Source organism: Euprymna scolopes, chromosome 34, assembly GCF_053919585.1.
Source record: "Euprymna scolopes isolate OS-2025 chromosome 34, ASM5391958v1, whole genome shotgun sequence".
Classification (NCBI taxonomy): domain Eukaryota; kingdom Metazoa; phylum Mollusca; class Cephalopoda; order Sepiida; family Sepiolidae; genus Euprymna; species Euprymna scolopes.
In genome coordinates, this window is record NC_136515.1 from 47,806,553 (window position 1) to 47,831,678 (window position 25,126).

A 25,126-nucleotide genomic window follows, 5' to 3' on the forward strand; every position below is an offset into this window, starting at 1 on the left:
AAGCGGTTAGAACACTGTAAAAGTGTTGGGCAAATGTTTGTTTAAATAAACATTTGGCGAGATAATTTAGCGGCGCGGCTCTCGTGGGTCGATCGGTAGAACTGCTGCCTATCAACACAATGGTTCTAGGTTCAATCCTCGGCTTGGAAAATTTACTAATCTAGCGGTCCTGATGAGTTGTGATGCAACGAAACAGGACTGTATATCGATGATTACAAATATATATATGTATTTACATATAGCTATACATTTCCATATAACTATGTATACACACACACACACACACACATATATATATATATATATATATATATATATATATATAAGTGTATATACTTCAATGAAGAGTGAATGACTCAGAAAAGTTCGGAAGCCATAAAAAATCAAGAAAACCTCAAATGAGGTGTTACCCTGATCGCCCACACACACGTGATATGCATAAAAACAAACATAGGCGCATATATTAATAAACAATGTATTCATATCTTGATCCTTCTTCCTCGATATCTATGTGTGCGTATTTGTGATCATATGTGTGTGTGTGTGTGTGTGTGTGTGTGTGTGTGTGTGTGTGTGTTATATTAAAGTAAACTTAATACGTCAGTTATACCGAGAGGTAATCTAATTTCGTTACTAAGAGATATTAATATTATGGAACTTAAGACTTCCTCTACTGATTCATGACTCCAAAGGGTGTAGACAAAACAAAGGAAACAGTTGACGCCTCAAACAACCGTTACGACGCCTTTTAGGCATTCAAACACATTTTCACAGTCAATTTATTTATCTTGTGCAGAACATATAAACACAAAAGCATACAATGTAAAAAAAAAATGTTTTTGATATTACGTGTGTGTATCGCGATTAAAATAATATTTTGAACTGAAACTAACGATCCCCAAACGTCCAAAGACTGGCTGTAACGGACACTATTTATACGTTTCTTTATTACAACAATGTTAGGCACTACGGTATTTTAACACGTGGGAAAATTCTCGCCAAAGATCATGCCTGGACGTCCTCCAATGTATGGTAAAATAAACACGTTATTAGTTCGGGTTATGGACAATTAAAGTGAATGGTAATAAACTTGTCTAGGAAAGAGTTTCCTGAGGTATCAAAACATATTTTCGATTGTCACAATAATGTCATGGCGAACATCGAGTGTGTAAACTATTTTGCATTAAAATAATTTACCATGGAATTATACCAGATTGTCATGGAGATGTGTCACAATCCATCCAGCTTGGCCGTAGCCGTGATTGAACTCACTACACGAATGATTAATGTAATTCAAGTCTTATAGATAGTTGAATATTGATGCTTCACCAGGGCTATCGAGGGTATTTATTTTCGTGATGCCACGACTTAAAATAGTTCCATCTGAGAGAAGGATAGACGCGCCATTTCTAAACTTGGTATTTTAACTTGCAGTACATACAACGCCTCGTCTTCGCAAATGGTCACCCATCTGGTACTGGCCAGACTCAACGTTGCTTCTTCAGTGATCAGGCGAGAACTGGTGTGTTACAGTCGGATATAATATATTCGGCTTTAAATAAATCGTCCATACATCCTTTTTTTTACATGGAGGTCACCACTTATCAAGGCCCGGAAGCCATTCCGGGATGAGGGTTATTGCGTGTACAGTAATCAATGAGATACTAGCCTAGTAATCATTAGTATTGGATATTTTATAGGGTGTCTTACTTAAGAGAGCAGTTTGTCAGGAATTTGTTTATGTCGAACTTGAAGACATCCAAGTTGTAGAACAGGCAAACGGAAGAGAGTCCCACAGGCGTGCACTTCTAAGAAAGAAGATCTGCTCAGGGAATCTACATTTGGATTTAGCCACGGATAAAGAGTGGTTGGTTGTTTGGTTGTTTTTCATTTGCGGCATATCAACATTTTTCAGGTTATTTAATGCCGAATCTAGTAATTTTAAGGAGCGATTTTTAATGGAGTATATTTGTTTTTTAAAGTCAGATTCTATTTAACCCATAGTTGGGACCCTAACAGGTACTACCACTCCATGTCAGAGTGGACCTGGGAGCAATGGCAATTAAAGGGTGTCTCCACATTCACCAAGGCCCGCAAGGTGGGGCCTCACCATCGGATATAGTTTTAGGTCATATGCAGAACCAGAAAAAGAGCGGGGAAATTAATGACAGTAGTTTCAGCTAGAGGGGTGTTTTCCATGGAAGATTGGTGGGGGAGGACCAGAGATTGGATCTCAGACGAGCACTTGCAATGGAAATAAAGATAAAACAAAGACAGACTCGCAACGTCTCTTCTGTGGGAGAGAGGTGGCAGGAAAGAGAAAAGGGCACCCACACTAAGCCACGAAGTCTATTTTGTACTCTTTCAAGGCAGGATAGGCTGCTTTTAGCAGCTCCTGTCGAGCTGTGGCAGCAGTACTCCATCCTTGGACGTACTTGGCTTTTATACAGATAGAGAATTTCGTCAGTAGTGAGATACCTTCAGGAGCGGTCAAAGGATCCCACCATTTTCCCATTTTCTCATTTACTTTTTTAAAACGTTCAGTTCCATGTGATATGAAACCTACTGCAGGTTACCTTGTCGAATTCTGAAACTTTTTTCTCAAAATCTTGAACTTCTCTACCGAAACTGGGAATCTATACGGGATTCTTTGTCTAATCCATGAGTGTAGCATGTTATGATTCTGTCAACCAAGAAATGTGTGTGTGTGTGTGTTTTGTAAGCATATGCTTGTGTGTATGTTATAGTAAACTTCATACGTCAGTTATACCGAGAGGTAATCTAATTTCGTCACTAAGAGATATTAATATTATGGAACTTAGGACTTCCTCTACTGATTCATGAATCCAAAAGGTGTAGACAAAACAACGGAAACAGTTGACGCCTCCAAACAACCGTCGCGACGACTTTTAGGCATTTAAAGCCATTTTTACATTCAATTTATTCATCTTGTGCAGAACATATAACACAAAAGCATACAAAGTAAAAAAATAAATGTTTATGATTCTACATGTGCATCACGAATAAAATAATATTTTTAAGTGAATCTAACGATCCCCAAACGTCCCAAGACAGTCTGTAACGGACACTATCTATACGTTTCTTTATTGCAACAATGTTAGACACTAGAGCATTTTAACACGTGGGAAAATTGTCACCAAAGAGCAAACCTGGAAGTTCTCCAATGTAGGCTAGAATAAGTTCTAAGTAATCATCAAGTTTGATTTCGAGTGTCGCTTTCAATGATGATTTAACCTTCACCCTCTAGAAAATGGTAACGGTCAATCGAATTTTACCAATCAGGCGCAGTGTCCAAAACATTGTTTAAAATAACAAAGAATATGAGAACAGTAATTCAAAAACTCGTAATAATACGAAACAGCAAACCTTATCTAAAATGTGCATTAACATTAATCAATTTTTGTTTAATGTATTTAATCATTTTTAATTTCCGAAATCATAATATTTTTCACACAAATAACAATGTACCCATCGAGACTTCTCTTATTCTCTAGTTGATTTACATAGTTGCTCAATGGAAAAACTTATCTACATATCTATAAAAGTGAAAATGTATGCATGTCTGTGTGCGTGTGTCTGTCTATAGGTGTACATTTTCCGACAAAATTACTCTGTCAATTTTCAGTCTACAGACTCAAAATTTGATATACAGATTAATGAGATTTGGTAAAACATTAGTAATCGGTTTTCAGCCAGAAATAATGCTGTTAAGGGGTAAAAGGTCAACGATTTGACCCTTGAGAACTCCACCCAATTCCTCCGCAAATTTTGAGTCTAAACACTCGAAATTTTAGATATAAGTTTATTAGACATGGCTCATATTGCGACATGGCTCATATTCAGCCAAACACATTAAATGTTACGGGGCGAAAATAGGGGGCAAAGTTTTAAAAAAAATGGAACGTTTTTGTCTCTACCAAATTACTCAGACAATTTCTGGTCTAAACATTTAAAATTTTACATAAAGTGTATTCAGAGATATGACAAGATTTTTAATCAGTTTGGATCGAAAATTTGAGTTATCGATATAGAAATATATGTACGTATGGATGTATGTTTGCATGCCTGCCTGAAGCTTTCGACAGAGGCGATGGATTTTTACAAGATCAGTATCGTTTGGAAGGTCCATCTTTACGCCGACAAATATCGAAATATTGGCTTCAAACATTAATATCTTCACTTTCAACTGGGCACTTTTTCTACAAGGGGGTCGCTTTTTTCGCTGATATTTTCGACAGTCATCCGCTCCTTTTGATTGTCAAACCTTAATTTAAACCTACGTCACTTCCGGTTTGGCGGTGGTTGTAACAGCGAAGACGTCATGTTTTTCCCGTTCTTTTCCTCCTTTGCATTACGGGTTCGAGCCTGCCTTCCTACCACCACATTTTTTTCTCAAAATAAACCTCCAAACACCCGGTCAATGCCGGGATTAAATGCTAGTACAGATATAATTGGAAGGTACGTGACAGACAGGGATGATGTAGATATAGAGTGAATACACGAAAACTAAAAATACAGCTTGCATAACATTGTCTGATTAGGAAAAGGAAGAAATATCTCACCGTTTAGTCACGCACTGTTTGTCGGTTCAATTTTGCGTTAAGTTATTTTTGAGGTGAGGTCTTTGTAGCAGATAGGATAATATACCTTTACTTCCTCCGCTTTGTCATCGTTTCCGATTGCGTGGTAGTGAACATTGTTACGTTCCAATGCTTGCAAATATAATATACCCGTTGTGTAATTTTCTAGGTACACTACATTTAAGAAAACTCTTCGTTCATTCTGATACGCTATATATATATATATATATATATATATATATATATATATATATATATATATATATATATATATATTGTATATATATATAAAAAGCTGGACGTTTGTGTGTGTGTCTGGTCACGAATAGGCGCCTATATGGGTGACTATTATAGAAAATTCATCACATATAATGATATATGCCCAGACACTGGAATTATTGTTTGATCTGGCAGAACGGTGGTTCTTTAAAATCGTTGGGTCTGCGTACGCGCCTGGTCTACAATGTATGGAAATAAAAAAATATAAAATTTATTAAAAAAAAAAGTTTACAAGTGTTTTTATATAGATGGACATAAGAATACTTTGATAAATATGTTTTAACTTAAATAAAAATGGTATAATAAAATTATGGTGTCTGCGTTCGCGCCTGCCCTCCATAGAACGGAATAGGCACAAACTTTAATAAAGACTTTGCATATATATCTGCGTAATATACTTTGATTATTATGTTTCAGTTTGAAGAAATATGGTATAATAAAATTGGGGGGTGTTCGTTCGCGCCTGCCCTCATAGAATGGAAATATCTCACAAAGTTTAACAAGGTTTTTAATATAGATCCACATAATATTTTGTAGAGCGTTTCAGTGTGAACAGGAATGGTATAATAAATTATGGGGTTTATCTTTTTTTTTTTTTTTACTTTCATCATATTTTGTTTGGTTTTGATACCCCCGAATTCGAAGCTATCTCTTTACAAACCTTCCTTTTCATAACCTATCATACTTTCATGAAAAAATGTTTACAAGTGTGTTTATATAGATGCACATAATAATACTTTAATAAATATGTTTTAACTTAAATAGAAATGGTATTAAAAATTGTGGGGTCTGCGTTTGCGCCTGGCCTCCATAGAATGGAAATAGACACACACTTTAATAAAGACTTTTCATATATATCTGCGTAAGTATACTTTGATAATTATGTTTCAGTTTGAACAAATATGGTATAATAAAATTATGGGGTGTTCGTTCGCGCCTGACTTTCATAGAATGGAAATATGTCACAAAGTTTAACAAGGTTTTTAATATAGATCCACAGAATATTTTGATAAGCGTTTCAGTGTGAACAGGTATGGTATAATAAATTATAGGGTTTATCTATTTTATTTTTACTTTCATAATATTTTGCTTTGGTTTTGATATCCCCGAATTCGAAGCTATCTATTTACAAACCTTCCTTTTCATAACCTATCATACTTTCATAAATCAGAGTCCATCTTCTGTAGGCTGTTTTTGAACTCAGTCAACGGCGGGTACATTTGCCAGTGTATATATATAGTAAGTAATTTATGAAATATATATGGCGATTAAGCTACACTGAATATTCTGCGTTTCATCCACTGTATGATTCGTCAGGCTTATGCGCGAATTTTGTGGTTGCTTCTTGTTTTTATATATGTTTACGATTGCTAGTTAGCCAACCAGCTTTCTAGTATCCACCGCGCCCCCTCCTATCAGCCAATGGGCATGCATTTTATCGAACAAAGGATCTGTTTTAGAACTAGGTTAGTGGTTTAAGGTAGATCTTTTCCCTTCTTTTTTATATATATGAATATACCTATGTGTACACACACACATGCACACATATATACATATATATATATATATATACATGTATGTGTGACCGTTTATGTATATTCATGTATATTTAATTTATTTATTTGTTTGTTTTCTATTGTTATTGTTAGTTTTAAATCTCAAAATTCGCGCATAAGCCTGACGAATCCTACAGTGGATGAAACGCAGAATATTCAGTGTAGCTTAATCGCCATATATATTTTATAAATTACTAACTGCTCTACCTACGTATTGAGCACTTTTGAAGTAAATACTTAAAGTTTACGCATAAATCTATACTTTCGTATATTAAATTTGTGTGAGTAAATGAAGTAGTTATATATATATATATATATATATATATATATATATATAATTTGTTATTAGCATTTTTACGATAATAACACATTCGATACGCTGTTTTTTATGTTTTTGTTTTTATACTAGCAGGGCGCCGACGTTACGTGTCATAAACTACGCAAATATCTTATAATTCAATTCAAACTCGGACATGTGCATGCAAGTATTCTGTTTATATTAGGCGGTTAACTTCTTGTAAGTATTAAAATACCCTAGCTGAAATCGAAACAAAAGATAAGTAAAGTGTACTAACCATGAGGACAGCTTGATACATGCTTAAAGGTGTTTTTCAACCGACTTTTTTTAATCTAAAGGATATGTCATGTGAACCATTCACGCAAACGAATTCGAGAAACAGTTTAGAAACAAATAAAATGCTGATGAGCAGATGTACCACCTTTTTTTTTAACTTTCACCATCTAGCTGAATGATTTTTTTTAGGATGAAAACAGATTATAAACTTTGTAACATGTCTGAATAGCCTATATAAAAAATCCAAGTTTATTGATCGAATGTGTGTTGGGTATATAGATTCAGAGTTGTCCCCATACATACAAATTCTCATTTTTATAAATATGTAGAGAGATATAATGTATATATATATATATATATATATATATATATATATATATATATATATATATATGTATATATATTTATATATATATGTATATATATGTGTATATATATACATATATATGTATATATATATATATATAGTCTAAAGAAGCTTTGAATAAAAAAATGCAACAATAAAAATAAAGAATGCAGTTTAAATTCACGGATGGAAAAATATATTAACTTTAACCTATCGCAGACGTAGCACCTACATAATCCGACTTTTAAAATGTTTATAATGACTGAAGACAGTTCATTTATATAAAGATGAAGAAGAAAAAAAGCCTTAACTTAAACTGTTTATTAGAAATAGACTTAGCATTTGCATCAGCCGATTTCGCAAAAGTCTTCAATTTTAAAACTGAATTTTACTACATAAAGATGAAAAGAGAAAACCTTAACTAAAATTTTGTAAATAGAACACGGGTATCATCAGCTGGTTACCATGAAGCTGTTTCGGAGATTTTTAAACAGGACAGTTGTTTAATACTTGGCTCTCCGGTGGATAATAACACTTCCCCAATAAAATGTAAAATAATACGGTTACTTTTTTTTTACTAATATATGAAAAACATATTTAAGATGAATTAAATAATAAAATAGAAAAATAAAAACTATTAAGAAGTAAGTTAAAGATTAAAAGATCCATTCTGCAACATGTCAATTAGCAGAACAATGCTATGAAAATAAACATGTATGAAAGCTTAAGTACCTTAGGTACCAGAAATGCAAATAGATAAGAGGAAGGAAACCTAGCCATACATATCTAAAAACCCAATATATATATATATATATATATATATATATATATATATATATATGTGTGTGTGGGGGGGTGTATGTATATATATGTATATATATACATATGCGTATGTGTTTGCATGTGTGTGTGTATTTGTACCCTTACATTAAGTTTATCTAGTGAAAAGTAACTGCTAATTCATTTAAACAATTTGCTCTAACGTAAAAAGCAAATAGCAATTCAGGTGCACATGAATTCGCTTTCACTTTTAATATTATTCCATATGTTTTATCCTCTATGTTTATAGAATTACTCTTTTCCTTTTTAAGCGTAACAGTTTTTTTTTTTAATGCGGCCGTCTTTTTTCGTTTCAATTTTTATATTTATATCTGTTGTTTTGCCTATAAATTCAAGGATGACTTTTCACCTGGATAAGAATCTTCAAATAAACAGCAATCACTTCTTGCTACACGGCTAGTTTGTATAAGGATGAAAATGACAGAAACATTATATATATATATATATATATATATATATATATATATATATATATATATATATATATTGATACACAACTATAATTGAAAATATTTTCACAGATATCAACTACAGCGCAATATAATAGCAAATAATATTTTCTTTCTAATCCGAAATAATATAGTTATTGATAAAACAGCAAAACATGTATATGACATATAGATATATATATATATATATATATATATATATATAGATGTGTGTATACATATATGCATATATGTGTGTGCATATATATATACATACATACATATACATACACACATATAAATATATATATATGCACAAACATATATATATACACTTACTCATACACACACACGCACACACAGACATATATATATATATATATATAACTACTTCATTTATTCACATAAATTTGATATACGAAATTATAGATTTATGCGTAAACTTTAAGTATTTACTTCAAAAGTGCTCAATACGTAGGTAGAGCTAGTTAGTAATTTATAAAATATATATGGCGATTAAGCTACACTGAATATTCTGCGTTTCATCCAACTATAGGATTCGTCAGGCTTATGCGCATAAGCCTGACGAATCCTATAGTTGGGTGTAACACAGAATATTCAGTGTAGCTTAATCGCCATATATATTTTATAAATTACTATATATATATATATATATATATATATATATATATATATATTAGCGGATAAAAAATTTGGGACGGTTTAGCTTCTTCAGAATAATCGGGAGGATTACAACTAAACTTACGTTTAACATGTCTCCTGTGTTGATACACAGTATTAATAACACATCATAATAAAGGATAGAAAAAAGTTATGAGCATTGACTTTTTTTTTAACTTTAAGCGGCGAAAACCGTGGGATAAAGAAAAGAAATTTAAAGATATTAACATTGAAATATCACAAGTGTATATATATATATATATATATATATATATATATATATATATATATATATATATATATTTAAAGTGATGGTTGTGTAGTTCCAACGAGAGAAATAATGTATATTTTAAAGAGTGTAGCCATCAACAATTGAGGGTTTTTTTTAAAGGTTTTCATCATTTATTATTCAATTGTTGATGGCTACACTCTTTTAAATATATATATATATATGTATATATATATATATATATATATATATATATAAGGAAATAAAGAGTATATCTTAAACAAAGCAAACTAATCGATATAGAAAGCAAAATAAATAAAATGAACAAAAGCAAAATAACTTGTCGTCAGTTGGTAGTTTCGAAATAAAACCGCTAAGGTGGAAAATAACGTTAAAAAAGTGACATCACTGCTGTTACACCCATAACTGAACCATATGTGGCGATAGTTTTAATTAAGGTTAGTCGATTAAAAAGAAAAGATGACTTTGGAAAATTTACCAGAAAAAAGCAGCTCCTCTCTGTAGAAAAGTGCCCAGTTGAGGGTGAGCAAATACTAATAGCTATAATTTCGATATTTTCGTCAGAAGTGTCGCGAGTCAAATTGCTATTAACGTCATGAATATCCGTCGACCCTGTCGAAAATTTTAGGCTGGCATACACATGTACATACATACCTACATATTGACAGCAAGATTAAATTTATATAATAGATTAGCCTGCGTGCTCAGCGTTGTCCGTGTGTTTGGAAGTGTGTGTTGAGAATGATATAGTGGTAGTAGGCAGGCAATAACGCGAAGGTGGAAAAGAACGTGAAAAAAAATGATGTCTTTTCTGTTGCCCCCATTGCAAGACCGGGGGTGATTAGCTTTTACTTAAGGCTAGACAATCTAAATGAGGGGATGACTTTCGAAAATATCGGTGAAAAAAGCGACCTCTGCCTGTAGAAACGTGTCCAGTTGAGAGTGAAGAAAGTGATGTTTAAAGCCAATTGTTACATATTTGTCGTCCGAAAGATCGAGTTTAAAAACGATATCGATCTTCTTTTAATCCCTCACCATTTTGGAAAGTTTGAGGCTAACTTACATGCATACATACATACATATATACATACATTTACACAGACGGGTGAGATTTATATTATAGAAAATGTTCTGCCTGATTAAAGGAGCAATTACATATATTAAATACAACATGAGAAATAAAAGTACATATTACTTAATTGATCATTTAATAAGGAAAAAATACCAAAGTGAGAGAAGAAATCGATTATGCAAAAAGGTGTCGAATTTAAACACTTAGAGGAAGACGATGTACTTCATTTTACAAAATATAAAATATAAATATAAGCTGGTCGAAAAACAGTTTAGAAAACAGTCTAGGTATGTTAAGAAATATTCAAGTATATGTAAATATTAAAAATATTACAATTATATATATATATATATATATATATGTATATGTATATATATATGTATATACATATACATATATATATGTATATACATACATATATATATATGTATATATATTTGATGGGAAATAATAGATAGAAAGATAGATAAATAGATAGATGGACAAAATCTTAAAATTTAGATCTATAAAAGTGGCGGACGAATGTTTGTTTAAAATAGACGTTTGGCGAGGTCATTTGCTGGTCCCGCTCCCGTGCGTCGATCGGTGGAACTGTTGATTATCAAGGCGATGGTTCTATTTCAATCCTCGGCTTGAGAGACGTGCTAGTCTAGCGACATTGATGACTTATGATACAAGGGAACAGGACTGTATATCGATGACTATCAATATATATATATATATATATATATATATATATATATATATATATTCAGTATTTACTTCAACTGTACTCAATATATAGATAGAGCCAAGCAGTAAGTTATGAAAATATATATGGCAGTTAAGCTACACAGAATATCTCGAGGAATATTCTGTGTAGCTTAATTGTCATATATATATATATATATATATATATATGTATATATATGTATATATATGTATATATATATACATATATATATATATATATATATGTATAAGTAAAATAGATAAATGTAGATATATAGATGTAATAATATGTGTAGTATTACCTCAAGGGTGCTTAGTACGAGAGCAGAGTCAGGTAATATGATAAAAACAATTCTTGACAACTAAATTGCACATAAACTTTTGCGTTTTTTCTCCCTGGAGTATCGTGAAAAAATTGACTATTCCATGCAGGGTTGTGTAGTAAGATACTGTGCAGCTTAAGTATCGTACATGTTTAAAACTTACTACTATATCTACTCAAGTATTAAGCACTATTGAAATAAATACTAAAAATTGGCGCATTAAATATATTTATTGATAGTATTTTGTGTAGCTTAATGTCCATTTATTTTGAGAACCTAGTATGTATATCTGTATATATATATATACATATATACACATACACACGTATATATGTGCACATACATGAATACACACACACACACACACACACACATATATATATATATATATATATATATATATATATATATATATATTTACTTGATTTAGAACTTCAATTTCCTATCAGTTTAATAAATGGTACGGTTGTCAGATACTCGTAATTTAGTGGGTAATATTTTCTTGATGTCGATTTATTTCTTATCAGAAGAAAATGTGATAACATCAAACGGCGTTTAATGAATTGGGTGTTTTTGAACGACCTTCAGATTGATAGTCTATCAGAAAAGCCAAGTCGATCGATTGTCGGGGGAAAGAATTTATTCTCTGCATTTTTTAAAATGATTGCTGGTCTTGAGTAGGGAAATGTATTGCGGAAATAAATAAAAAGATAGCTAGGGAAATGGAAAATATATTAGCGGCGTTCCGAAAGGCAATTATTAAAGACAATATTTTAATAATATAAAACAGACAAAGACGAAAGAAGATATTTGGTTTCAAAGAAGTAAACATATATTCTGGACTGAACATGAATGAATTAATAAAAAAAAAAAATAAGTAGATAACGGGAATACAAGTAAGACAGAAAAGAAAGAAGCAAACTTGAATGAAATAAAAGAAGAGAAATGTTTCTATTGGAATTTTACTAAGAGCCAATCAAAACTAGTGCTAAACAGGTAAGAAACTGCATAACAAAATGCATGGAAAATGCGATGGTTTCTTAGTTATTGGAATACTTTGTATACTGAGAACGGCATGAAACAACTCTAGATTCACGTGTATCAGCTCTCTTACGTATCTTTGTAGAGTCATTGACAAAATTCGCCACAGTCTGATGGTACATTCCTATCATTTTCGATATTTCAAGGGTAGTTTTACTTTTTACTAGCTGTTCTGTAATAGTACTCTTTTCAGACCTATCCAAAACCACCATACGACACATTTTATTGACGAAACAAACGTTCTTGTTAATAATTTGACACGCCTTAAATACCGTGAACTCAGCAATTCCGATGGCAAGCTGTTTACATTGCGCGGGACTGTACGGAAATTCCACAGTACGCGCAGCTCATAATTGCAAACGTTTCCGAAGGTTTTTATACGAAACTAACGGAAAGTTTCTGAAACTGGTAGAAAAAGGTTATCTTGTTAATAATTTGACAGGCAGTGTATATATATATATATATATATATATATATATATATATATATATATATATATATATATATTGTTGTCTTTATTTTTGCTTTGCGGTATCATTATAAGCCTGCCCGATTATACAAATAATTATGAAGCTTTGATAATAGAGTTAAAATTAATTAAAAACCACTTCCCTATTAGTAACATACTACATAAAATTTTCAATAAAAATACAATAAAACTTAGTTATAGCTGTAATGAAAACCTTGAAAAATAATTAAAAAGCATAATAACAAAATATTAAACAAAAATAGCACACCCATTGCTACCGAAGGGTGTAACTGTAGAATTAAATCAAAATGCCCTCTTAAAGGAAATTGTCAAATTACTTCTGTAGTGTACCAAGCAACTATTTCTACTAAGGAAAATCCTAACGAAAAAAAAATATTACATAGGAATGACAAATAACAAATTTAAAGAAAGATTTACCGGTCACAAGTGCTGTTTTGAAAATAATGAGTACAAAAATAGAACTTCCTTGTCTAAATATTACAATGAACTAGTAGAGCAAGGTTACTCCCCAATAGTAAATTGGAAAATTTTAAAGAAAGCTAAAACCTGTTCATCTTTAAACTCACCTTGCTACCTATGTCTTTATGAGAAATTGTTTATACTTACGTTTAGAGAAAGATAAATTATTAAATAAGAAGCACTAAAATTGAATTAATTGCAAACATTATAAAAGCCATCTTTTAATTAATTTAGTTTAGATATAAAATTTTAATAAATTTAAAATTGACACTGTTTTCTATAATTTACTAAAATACTATTAATATACTTTCTCCTCGCCTGATTTAATTCCTAACTTCCATTATCTTATATACCTGTGTGTCTATGTGAATATGTAAGTGTATATGTGTTTATTTTATGACCGTGGGTACTTATGTTTATATATTTCTTTGTTATTTTGTATACCCTCCTTTGTTGTGTACTCCCATAATAATGTTTATTCAATCCATTTGTTTGCTTTTATGTGTGTATGCATCTATCTGTACTCTTGTCAAATAATTCTTATTCGTATGTTTTTTATATGTATGGTTTATGTGAATTATACATATTTATGTGTGCGTATATATATGTGTGTGTGCGTTGTTAAGAAGATTTTAGTATATGACTGTGCATATATTTGTGTACTTTTTTGTATGCATGTGTATACATAAAATTATATATATATATATATATGTATATATGTGTGTCTGTTGGTTCTCTATGGTATATACATATGTATTTTATTATTTTTAATTTTGTTACTATCTACCTGTGTGATGCTACTTTTGAGTATTTTGTTGATTTAATTACTTCTTTTGCCTGAATATATTTATTTATATGTAAGTGTACTTGTATCTATGTTTTTAGTAATACTGTCTTGAATGTGTTAATATGTGATTTAATATGACTTTATATTTATACTTACTGAGCTTAAACTTTCAACTTAATAGTATAGAGTTACACTTTTACTTATATGCATGTGTATATATATATGTATATATATGTATGTATATATATATATATATATATATATATATATATATATATATATATATATAATCATGCATGCCACATCCGATCCCGCACTTTGCTAATTCCTACCCTCTGATGAGAAGGAAAATATTTCTTCTAAACTCCGCGGATTAAGGATTATCCACTTATCTAGTGTTTCCTGTTCAGATTAAATATGTTTTAACTCATTTCAAAGAGTGTTTAACATGTTTTATTAATGTTTTAACAAAGACCAAGACTTCAAAAAATGGGTTGATTGCAACAAAATGAGTAGTTCATTGTTCCTTACATTTTTTTAAACACCATTTGGACAAATTCAAACATTATGTAGTTTGTAAATCTCCCCAAGAATAGCCTTTAATCTAAAAACATACTTACGCAGACAGATATGAAAAGTCTTTATTAAAGTCTGTGCCTGTTTCTATTCTATGGACTTATTGAATGAAACATACTTAAACAATAACGTTTCCCTGATGAGGAACGAAAACTATTTTACCGCTATCACATCCTTGCATAGTAGTGTTTCAAAGTATATATATATATATATATATATATATATATACATACATATATATATATATATATATATATATATATATATATATATATGTTTATATAGTGGGAGGAGGGAAGTGTCATCGTAGAAAAAGACATTCAATTTATGACTACAGGACTATTGCTAGCACCCTGAAAAACAATCAAGGACCGTTCACCGGGCTGACAATAAATGCATCGGACGACCCACATCATGGCACCTCACACTTTCGAAATCGGCTTTAAAATAAACACGAAATCTACATAGATGTTCCGAAAAATGTGATGATTCCGTGGTGAAATCAGGCGGCCGCTGGCAGACGCTGGGTGTGACAGCAGAACTTCGCGCTGACGCACGAGACCAACGCTTGGTTACTTTTCTCTCACGTACTGTCTCCTCTCCCACGACTTGAACCCACTGGTCTATTCCGTTTGGTCATACGTCGAGAACATCACCTTTCACAACAGCAAAGCCAGCCTGATCCCCTCCCCTTCCGCAAAGTATTCGCCAACACTTGTGGTAAATGCCTGCTCCCAGTTCCGGATTAGCATCGAAGCCATCATATAGGCTGAAGCCGGTTACATTGAATAGATGTCAGCTCTACTACATAATCAAGTTACCTTAATTGATTTTTTAAATATATATTTTTTTAATAACGCTGTATTGGTGTTACGTTTGGAGCGACAATTTTATCGTTGTCTCCTGTATATTAAGAAAGATAAACAAAAAAAAAGAGAGAGAGACAGATATATTAATAAATAGATATACAAGTATACAAAAGTGTTATAGATATTGTGAGTGTATATGTAGGCAAACAGTAAAGTTTCACTGATTCGATGCGCTCAATACTTTAGGAAAGTCAAACCGGTTAGGAAATGTATAACACTCCCAAGCAATAAAAACAAAAGCTGTCAGATCATTTTTTTTATGTTGCTTTTCAAACAATGAATAGCAACCACACAGAAAGTACATTAAAATTCATTTATTATCTAGCATGCAATTTGAAACCTACCTGAGACTGAACGGGATATAAAATAAAGGTATTTCCTTCTATCAAATTAATACAGCAATAGCCAGATCAGCCATGCGCGAATGGAGTGGCAAAGTTAAGAAGACAGGGCCACTGACATTAAAGGTGTAAACGAGGAAAAAAAACTGGCAAAATGAAACAATGGAGGCAACGTATTTGACGTTTTCACGCGGTCATTTGATCGTTTCCCTTTTGAATGGAACGTTTGTCGTGGGAACAATGTGAAAATAAAGTGATTGTATAAATATTTGCTGGTCAATAACCTGCATAATGCTCTACTCCTTTATAACCTCAGGGTTTACTTTACTGATGATTGCGTAATGTATATATATATATATATATATATATATATATATAATAGAATAATGTGTCTCTTTTAAATAATATAGTTTAGTTACACATGCGTATACGCACTGCTCTCTTTATACTTCTGTTTATCACTCTCTGTAGAAGAGAATTATAGATAAAAGATAACAATATTACAATAGAAAAATGCGAGCATCTAAAGTAATATGGTTAAGCTTAAACAAGAGAAAGTAAATGACTCGTTGTTAAAACTGGAAAATAAAAGGGCAAGCTATTCTAGTAAAAAATATAATAAATTTATAACTTAAAATATTTCAGCATTAAGATTTGATTATAAAATGTTATAAATTGAATTAAAAAAAAAACTATTCGACAATATTTTAAGTTATACATTTATTACATTCTTTTACTAAGATATTTTGAGAATATTTTGTACTTTTCTTTTCAAGTTTTAAAAGTCCTTTATTTTTCACGTTTTTAGCTTAACCATATTATTTTTCAGGCTTACATTTTTCAATTAACTCCCCATGATTTTTCCAAACTTCCAAGAAATTCACTTGTTCTTTGTTTAATTTGAGTCTTATTTTTTGCTCCCATAAACATAACATACACATATATTTTAACAATGTACGGCGCTCGTCTGCTTTCAATAAAATCCCCCAATTATCTCCCTTTTATTCTTTCATTCTCTCTGTTTCACTTGTTAATTCTCTGTTCGCGAGAGCAGTGAATTGGTAGCGACAGCAGACGCTGAAGCGACGTTGTTGCTGTGAAACCAGTCATAAAAAAACGTCGCTTAACTTCTTACGATTTATTACGATTTTGAACAACAGTATTTTGATCATAACTGTTTTTTTACTGAACGAAAATTTATTTTTTTTTTCACAATATAGCTGAGAAACTAATTTATAAACTGTAATAATTGTTTAGAATTTTGTCGAAAAATGAGTGAGCGGTGTAGCTTTAAAGCAGTTCTAAATGACTAAAACTGCCTCTTAACTATAGAGCAAACCCCTACCGTGTTTGAATGATACTAGTATATACAAATTTATTCGTCGATTCAAAAGGAAAAAGACACATAGCGAAGGAGCGCTTATAAATTCTATTTACACCTCGGTGTTTCGAAGCCTAATACTTTTCATCACAAGAAGGGTATATGATATAGCAATGATTATTGCAAAATACCTGATGTCTTTTTGACAGTGTTTATCGAGTTTATTTTTGACAAATAGTGGGTTATAGCAATCGGTCTCATTGATCTTCTGCAATTATAACCAACATTCTGCCATAATTATCGAATTGCTGCAATGTTGTATTCTATATGAATGTAATATCTAAACATAAGACGATTAAAAATCAACTTAACATCGTTTAAAACAAATCGATTATCAAATAGAGTAACACAAGATAATATTGTTTCATTTGATTTCCAGGTACCATATATATATATATATATATATATATATATATATATATATATATATATATATATATATATATATATGTATATATATATATAGGTATATATTTATATATATATATACAGGTATATATTTATATATAGGTGTATTTATATATATATATGCATATATATATGTATATATTTATATATATATTTATATATATATATGTATTTATACATATTTATATATATATATTTATGTATATATTTATATATATATAGATTTATATATATATATTTATATATATATTTATATATATATATTTATATACATATATTTATATATATATATATTTATATATATATATATTTATATATATATTTATATATATACATTTATTTATATATTTATATATATATATATTTATATACATATATAGTCATATATATATATTTATATATATGTTTATATATTAATATTTATATATATATTTATATATATATATTTATATATATATATATATATCCTTGTTTATTGTTATATAAACATGCTCACATCCTGCTGCTACAAACAGCCACTTGTTTGAATCAAACAACAGATATCATCAGGCAGCGACTTGACTATTCAAATGTTCAATGAATAAACATTTATTTATATAAATATTTATTCATTGAACATTTGAATAGTCAAGTCCCTTGGGATGTGAGCATGTTTATATAACAATAAACAAGTATTATCAGCTCTTTTTATTGAGCCCTATCTAACAACCTCGTTGAATTCACTAGTCCATTACTTTTGAATAAAAAACCAGCGTGTATATATAAATATATATATATATATATATATATATATATATATATATATATATATATATATATATTAGTTAGAATGTGCATCCGCTTTGCGTTTAATCGCGATATTTTAATGTTAATGAAAATAGTTTAGTCTATTTGTATTTAGATATATCTTCCTCCCCAAATAGGAAGATGTAACCCAAGGTCGAGGGTGTAGAATTTTGTCATTAAAGAAAGAGTAACTTTGTCTGCAAAATAAAAATGCCTTGAGAGCCGATTCGGGCAACCTCAGTAGAGACGGCTCATGCGGTTAGCAATAAGCTTATTACGTTTTAAACGGTGAGAAATAAAAGCCTGATAAGGCAAATTTCCTAGAATGTCACAGATCCATATGCAATGTTGTTCAGAAACAACAAAAATCATTCCAACAATATTTTACTACTGGAGTTGGATACGAGTGAAAATACCCTCTTTCGTAAAACTATTGTAATTTTCCTGATACTTTACTTCCATACATTATTCTTTATTGATTTAATTTTCTTTCGTTTTTTTTTTCTAATTTTTTAATTGTAATTATAATGTATTTCCTCTAATTTGTATATAAAATTAAATCTGCAGAAAGTATTGTTTTTTTTTTAATTTTCATATAACTTACCATTATTATTTAATAAGGACTCTTCATTCTGTGCTCTAAAGTTACATTGGGACATGTACACGTAGGCGAGCCAGTCATGACTACATAGATTTGATTTAAATATATCGTATCAAAATTATCATTTATAAATATGTTCTGATATTTTTGTTACGCGTCGATTGTTAAAGAATACGGTAATCAATTTAATTATTATTTGCGTATCTGCAAATTGTAAACAGTTAAATGTAATTTTATTTATCCTAAGTATATATGTTGGAAATAAGATTCCAACCATAAGTTTAATAATATACAAATAGATACAAATATATTAACTAATAAAAATAAGAGTAAAACAATTAGACCAATCAAATATTGTATAAGAATTACACTTGAGCTCCCCTCTTATACTTTGGTAGGTAATTCGCGACGCACCTTTTCTAGTAAAAAAGAACAGGTTTGCACTCTTGTAGCAGAGTGTCTCTTTTATTGACTAAAACTTATTCCATCCTGTTGCTAGCTTCTATACTGTATTATCTTCACAGTACGTTCTATACTGACCTCAATTCCGTATTTCTCTATGAAATATTCTATCTACAAACTCGTTAAGCTAGAAAAAATATATTTCTATATATAATATACAATATCTCTTAATCTATTCTCCATATGTCTCTTTTTTTTCTAATTAAAAAACATCCTCAGATTTATATAAAGAGATGTCATCTAAAATACGCCGAATACAGAAAAAATCAATGTCGGTCCTTAACCAACAGCAATGAATGGACATTTTCGTCGGGTACTATGAATCCGTTATGTTTAATTCTACAACTAAACCCACTGCATATTTCAGATATGTTGACGACACTTTTGCTATTTTTCCTTCGCAAAGTGAAGCGTCGATATTTTTTAATAGGTTGAATTCTTTACATGGGGCTCTTAAGTTCACTATGGAAAGTGAGAAGGACAATTCGCTTCCTTTCTTGGATGTTCTTGTCGAACGCCAAAGGGGGGGGGGCTTTCTCACTACAATTTATAGAAAGCCGACATTTACTGGCCTATATATGAACTGGTTGTCTTTTGTACCTAAATCACGTAAGTTCGGCTTAATTAATACTTTGGTACATAGAGCCCTCATGATTTGTTCGCCTAACATATTAGATATTGAACTCGATAAGATCAGGGAAATATTCATCAATAACGGTTATCCTGTTGACCTTATTGATGACTGTATTTTCAAAAAGGTTGCGGATTTTAAATCCCCTAAAAACCTTGGACCCTTGAAATGGCCGGTTTATTTGAAATTACCGTGGATTGGGGAGGGGAGTAATAGATTTTCCAAACAGATTCGAAAAAGTATCTACGAATGCTTCAATTCGGTGACCTTGCGTTTGGTATATACTACGAGACCTGCTTCTCCGTCTTTCCGCAAGGATAGTTTGCCTTAGATCCAAAATAGTAATATTGTATATCAGTTTAGATGCCAGTGCGATGCTGGTTATGTTGGGCGAACATCCTTGCACCTTTTGACTCGTATAAACCAGCATGTTCGATCGAAGATCAGACAAGGGAGGATGGGGTTTGGTGGTCTCCCTCCTTCTGCAGCCTTGGACTCTGCTATTGGCCAGCATTTGGTTGACAACCCGTGCTGTGCCGATAGATATAAAATAGATTGGTTCGAGGTGCTACATAGAGCGGACTCCAAAAACCATTTGAAGATTTTGGAGGCCGTCTCTATCGCGGTGCGTCAACCTTCTTTGTGTCGGCAAAAAGAAACATCAAACGCATTGTTTCTCTTTGGGGAACTTTGATTTTTTTCTCCCGCTTTTTTTTTCTCCCTCGTTGTGCCAATATTTTTAATCTTTTTTAAACGTAAATAAATTTAATTAATGCCCCCGTACGTTGGTACATTTAATAAGTTCCCCAATAGAACTCTTTATTTTCGTTACAATATTATTTAGATTGCTATCGATTTACTCCTGACGAGATGATAGCCGAAAGAGCTCTCGAGAAACTTCCGCCTTGTATTTTATTTAAAACTATATACAAATTCTGTACCTCTAAACATTTATTTAAATATTTTCAGAAGAGGTACACACACCAGCACATAGAATTATGTAATAATATTGTAAGGTTAAGGAGTAGAATTAGATCTACCAATCCCTCCTTAGCTTTTTTGCGTTCTTGTCTGGAACAAGATGTAGCCCCAGTTTACATTAGCAAACGTATTGCTGCATCTAGAGTGAAGCCAAGTTTGTCTATGGAGCGTGCGTTTATACGTGACGACATGAATAAGTTGACGGAGAATCTTGAGACGTATATTAATAATCGTCATCAACTTTGGTCCGTAGTGAAGGGGTTCCTGTCATTTTGGGATTTTTTTCCGTTTTTGCAAATATTTATCTATTGGTGATCAGTTTGCTAGGCAAAATGCTTCCAAAGATAATAGTAAACAACTTGCTCTTCTGGTTCGCAGAAGATATGGGTGTGAACCCACTAATGGAAGCAAACATATTTTCAATTTTTCCAAAACTGTCCTTACAGAAATTGAAAATAGAGTTTTATCTAGGGGTTTAGATTTTTGTATTCCCCCTACGAGTTTAAATAGAGAACACTTTCTGCCTTTGAAGTTTTATTCTCTCAACTTAGACATAATGTGCCTAATTCCCCAGAAAAAAATTGTTGCGATGAAATCTAATTTAGTTGCCTTAGCTCACCGATATGGTAACATTCCTGTCGATCATAGCGACTTTGTCTGGAACATAACGCAATTTAAGACGATGAAAGCGTTAAAATCTAATACCGATATTTATATGTGTAAACCAGACAAAGGTGCAGGAGTGGTGATTTTGGATAATTCGGACTACGTTGAGAAAATGGCAGTTATTCTCAATGATGGTTCGAAATTCCGTAAACTCGGCTCTGTCGAGTTGACGGATAATACTTGCAAGAACGAGGCTAAAATGCAGAGACGTCTACTTGCATTATTTAAAAAGTTTTTTTGCAAGGATGTCTATGACAGGATCAGGCCCTCTGGGTCACAACGTCCCAGAATGTATGGTCTCCCCAAAATTCACAAGCAAGATGTTCCACTGAGACCCATTTTATCAATGGTTGGTTCAGCGCAACATTCTTTGGCTCAATGGATTGTGGAAATTCTGCAACCTGTGCGTGAGTTATACACCACGCATTGTATCCCAGATTATTCTCGGTTCGTTGATTGTGTACGTGGGTTGGATTCCAATGCAGAGACGTATTTCAAAGAAATGTTGTGTTTTTAATTAAGAAATTATGCTAAAAACATTTGTAGCATCCGCGGAATAATTTTTAATTAAATTAAGATTATTGTGTCTTTTAAATAAAAATAAATTGTATAAAACGGTTGTAAATTGCAATGGGCGTTTAAAACATTAGGTAAAAGCGGAATACCTCTAAAATAAAATGTTAAATTCAAGTATTTAGGTTATCTTTAAAGTAGCTTTACCTAATGTGTTCATCTTAGTATATTTTCTTTGAAAATAGATATTATTTGTTTGAAAAACTATTCCAACTTGCAAGGAAAATGTTTTTATAAAATTCGAAAAAAGCCGATGGCAAAAGGCAAAGGGGATACAGTTCTGGTTTTATGTTGCATGCAAAAAAAAAAACGCCAATAAAAAAGTAGGCATTGCTTCGTTTTCATGTAATTAGGCACGCACAGAATTTTTGCAACCGGATAATATAGACAGGAAACACAGCTTCAATGTCCAAGCAAGAAAAGTTATGTTTTATAATATAACACCAACGTTTAAAAGTGTTTCTAAGTATTTTTTAAATGTTTGGAATTCATGGCACCAGTCCTCACTCTGTTTTTCCTATCTGTCCTCACCCGTGACCAAAGTTGAAAGAAATGTTAACGATTCCATATCCCGCTACGTCACAAAAAATATCCCTCAACGTCGCCAAAAAGTAGGGTCTGATGTTAAATTTTATAGGCATGTAACCTCCCACACTACAATGTTACATTTTATTATTTAAAAATATATTTAATATTATCTTTAAAGGCTTTTGACAAGTATTAGCAAAAAAAAAGTAGATTCTTATTTCTTTTTAGGGGGTAAACTACGCGGGCTGGATCGTAAAAATCCAAATAGTTTTTGTTTTTTTGTAATATGTAAATTCATCAAGTAGTTGTTTTTAGATTAGAAAAACATATTTGATTCACTTATTTTTTTTTTGTTTGAAAACAATCATAAATTGAAATAGTAAATACAAATACCATAATCGCAAATTAAAATTTAGGACACGAAAAAGTAAGTTATTTTTACATGTTGTTCTAGTTGTAATCACGCACAGATATATATATATATATATATATATATATATATATATATATATATAATTATTTTTTTACTATAATAATTAAATACCTACAGACACTAGTGTTTCATCCTTTCGGGATTCTTCAGTGCAGGGTGTAACGATTACTACCAGTCGAACCCCGCGACACGAGACATCTCTGACTCGATTAGCGGAGGCCGTATCCATTCGGCTACTATTAACCGTATGAAATAGCGTTGAATTTTAAACATTTTAATTTAAATGTTCATTACGTCAGACAGACAGTGATCAAATTATACGATGATCTACGCATAAGAGCTAAATTGACCGACTTTTAATTCAACGGAAAGTGCTCAACGATAAGAAACGAATTTCTTAAAGGGGCTGTCATAATATATATATATATATATATATATATATATATATATATATATGCATTTGAACCATCAGACCCTCCTTCCTTTTTTCCTTTCCGCTTTTTCAACTAGTCCTGCAAGTTATTGCACACTAACCTATAAGATTATTAAATATTAAAAAAAATATATATTTAAAGATTTAGGAAGAAGTTCAGTTTTACATACATGTCTAGTAAATCGATGCCTCACATTCAGAACCGATTCGCAACCCCAATTTATTGTTAGCTCTTACATTCCTCCCCCGATATTATTATTATTATTATTATTATTATTATTATTATTATTATTATCAGTACTATTATTATTACTACTATTATTATTACTTTTATTATTATTATTATTGTTATTATCATTAATATTATTATTACTATTATTATTATCATCATCATCGTCGTAATCGTCATCGTTATTAATATTATCATTATTATTTTATATTTGTCTATATTTAAAATTAACGAGGCCCTACTAAATCCACTACTAAAATTAAATTTCTTCCTCGCCTCCTCCATGAAAGGAAAATATTCTTTAAGAAAGGCCTAAAAAATAAATCGTTAGAATTAAGAGGAGCACTACTAAGGTCAATAAATATAGTTATAAATATAAATATACAATATATAAATATTGTATATTTATATTAAAACATTATTTTTTATTTAATAGGGTTATATTATATTTATTTGTAAGGAAAGCACGTACAATAAGTTCAAACAAAAATATGTTAGACGTTGTGTATAGTGTGAATAGCAGGAGTGGTTTTTAGTATCGGACTTAAGACATACAAATTTTTGAAACCAGTATTCACAAACCGGATGGATGATTTAAACGCTCATGCCAGCACGACGATTTATAGATCTATAATTATACTACCAGGGCACCCAGCGTTGCCCGGATGGGGAGAGATGGTGGAGTAAGAATATTGAGCGACCCACAGAAAAAAGAACCCGGATGAAGAAAGGTGTGAAAAAAAAACACGAAAATAAAAAAGAAGTACGTTAAAACCAGTTAAAGCGAACT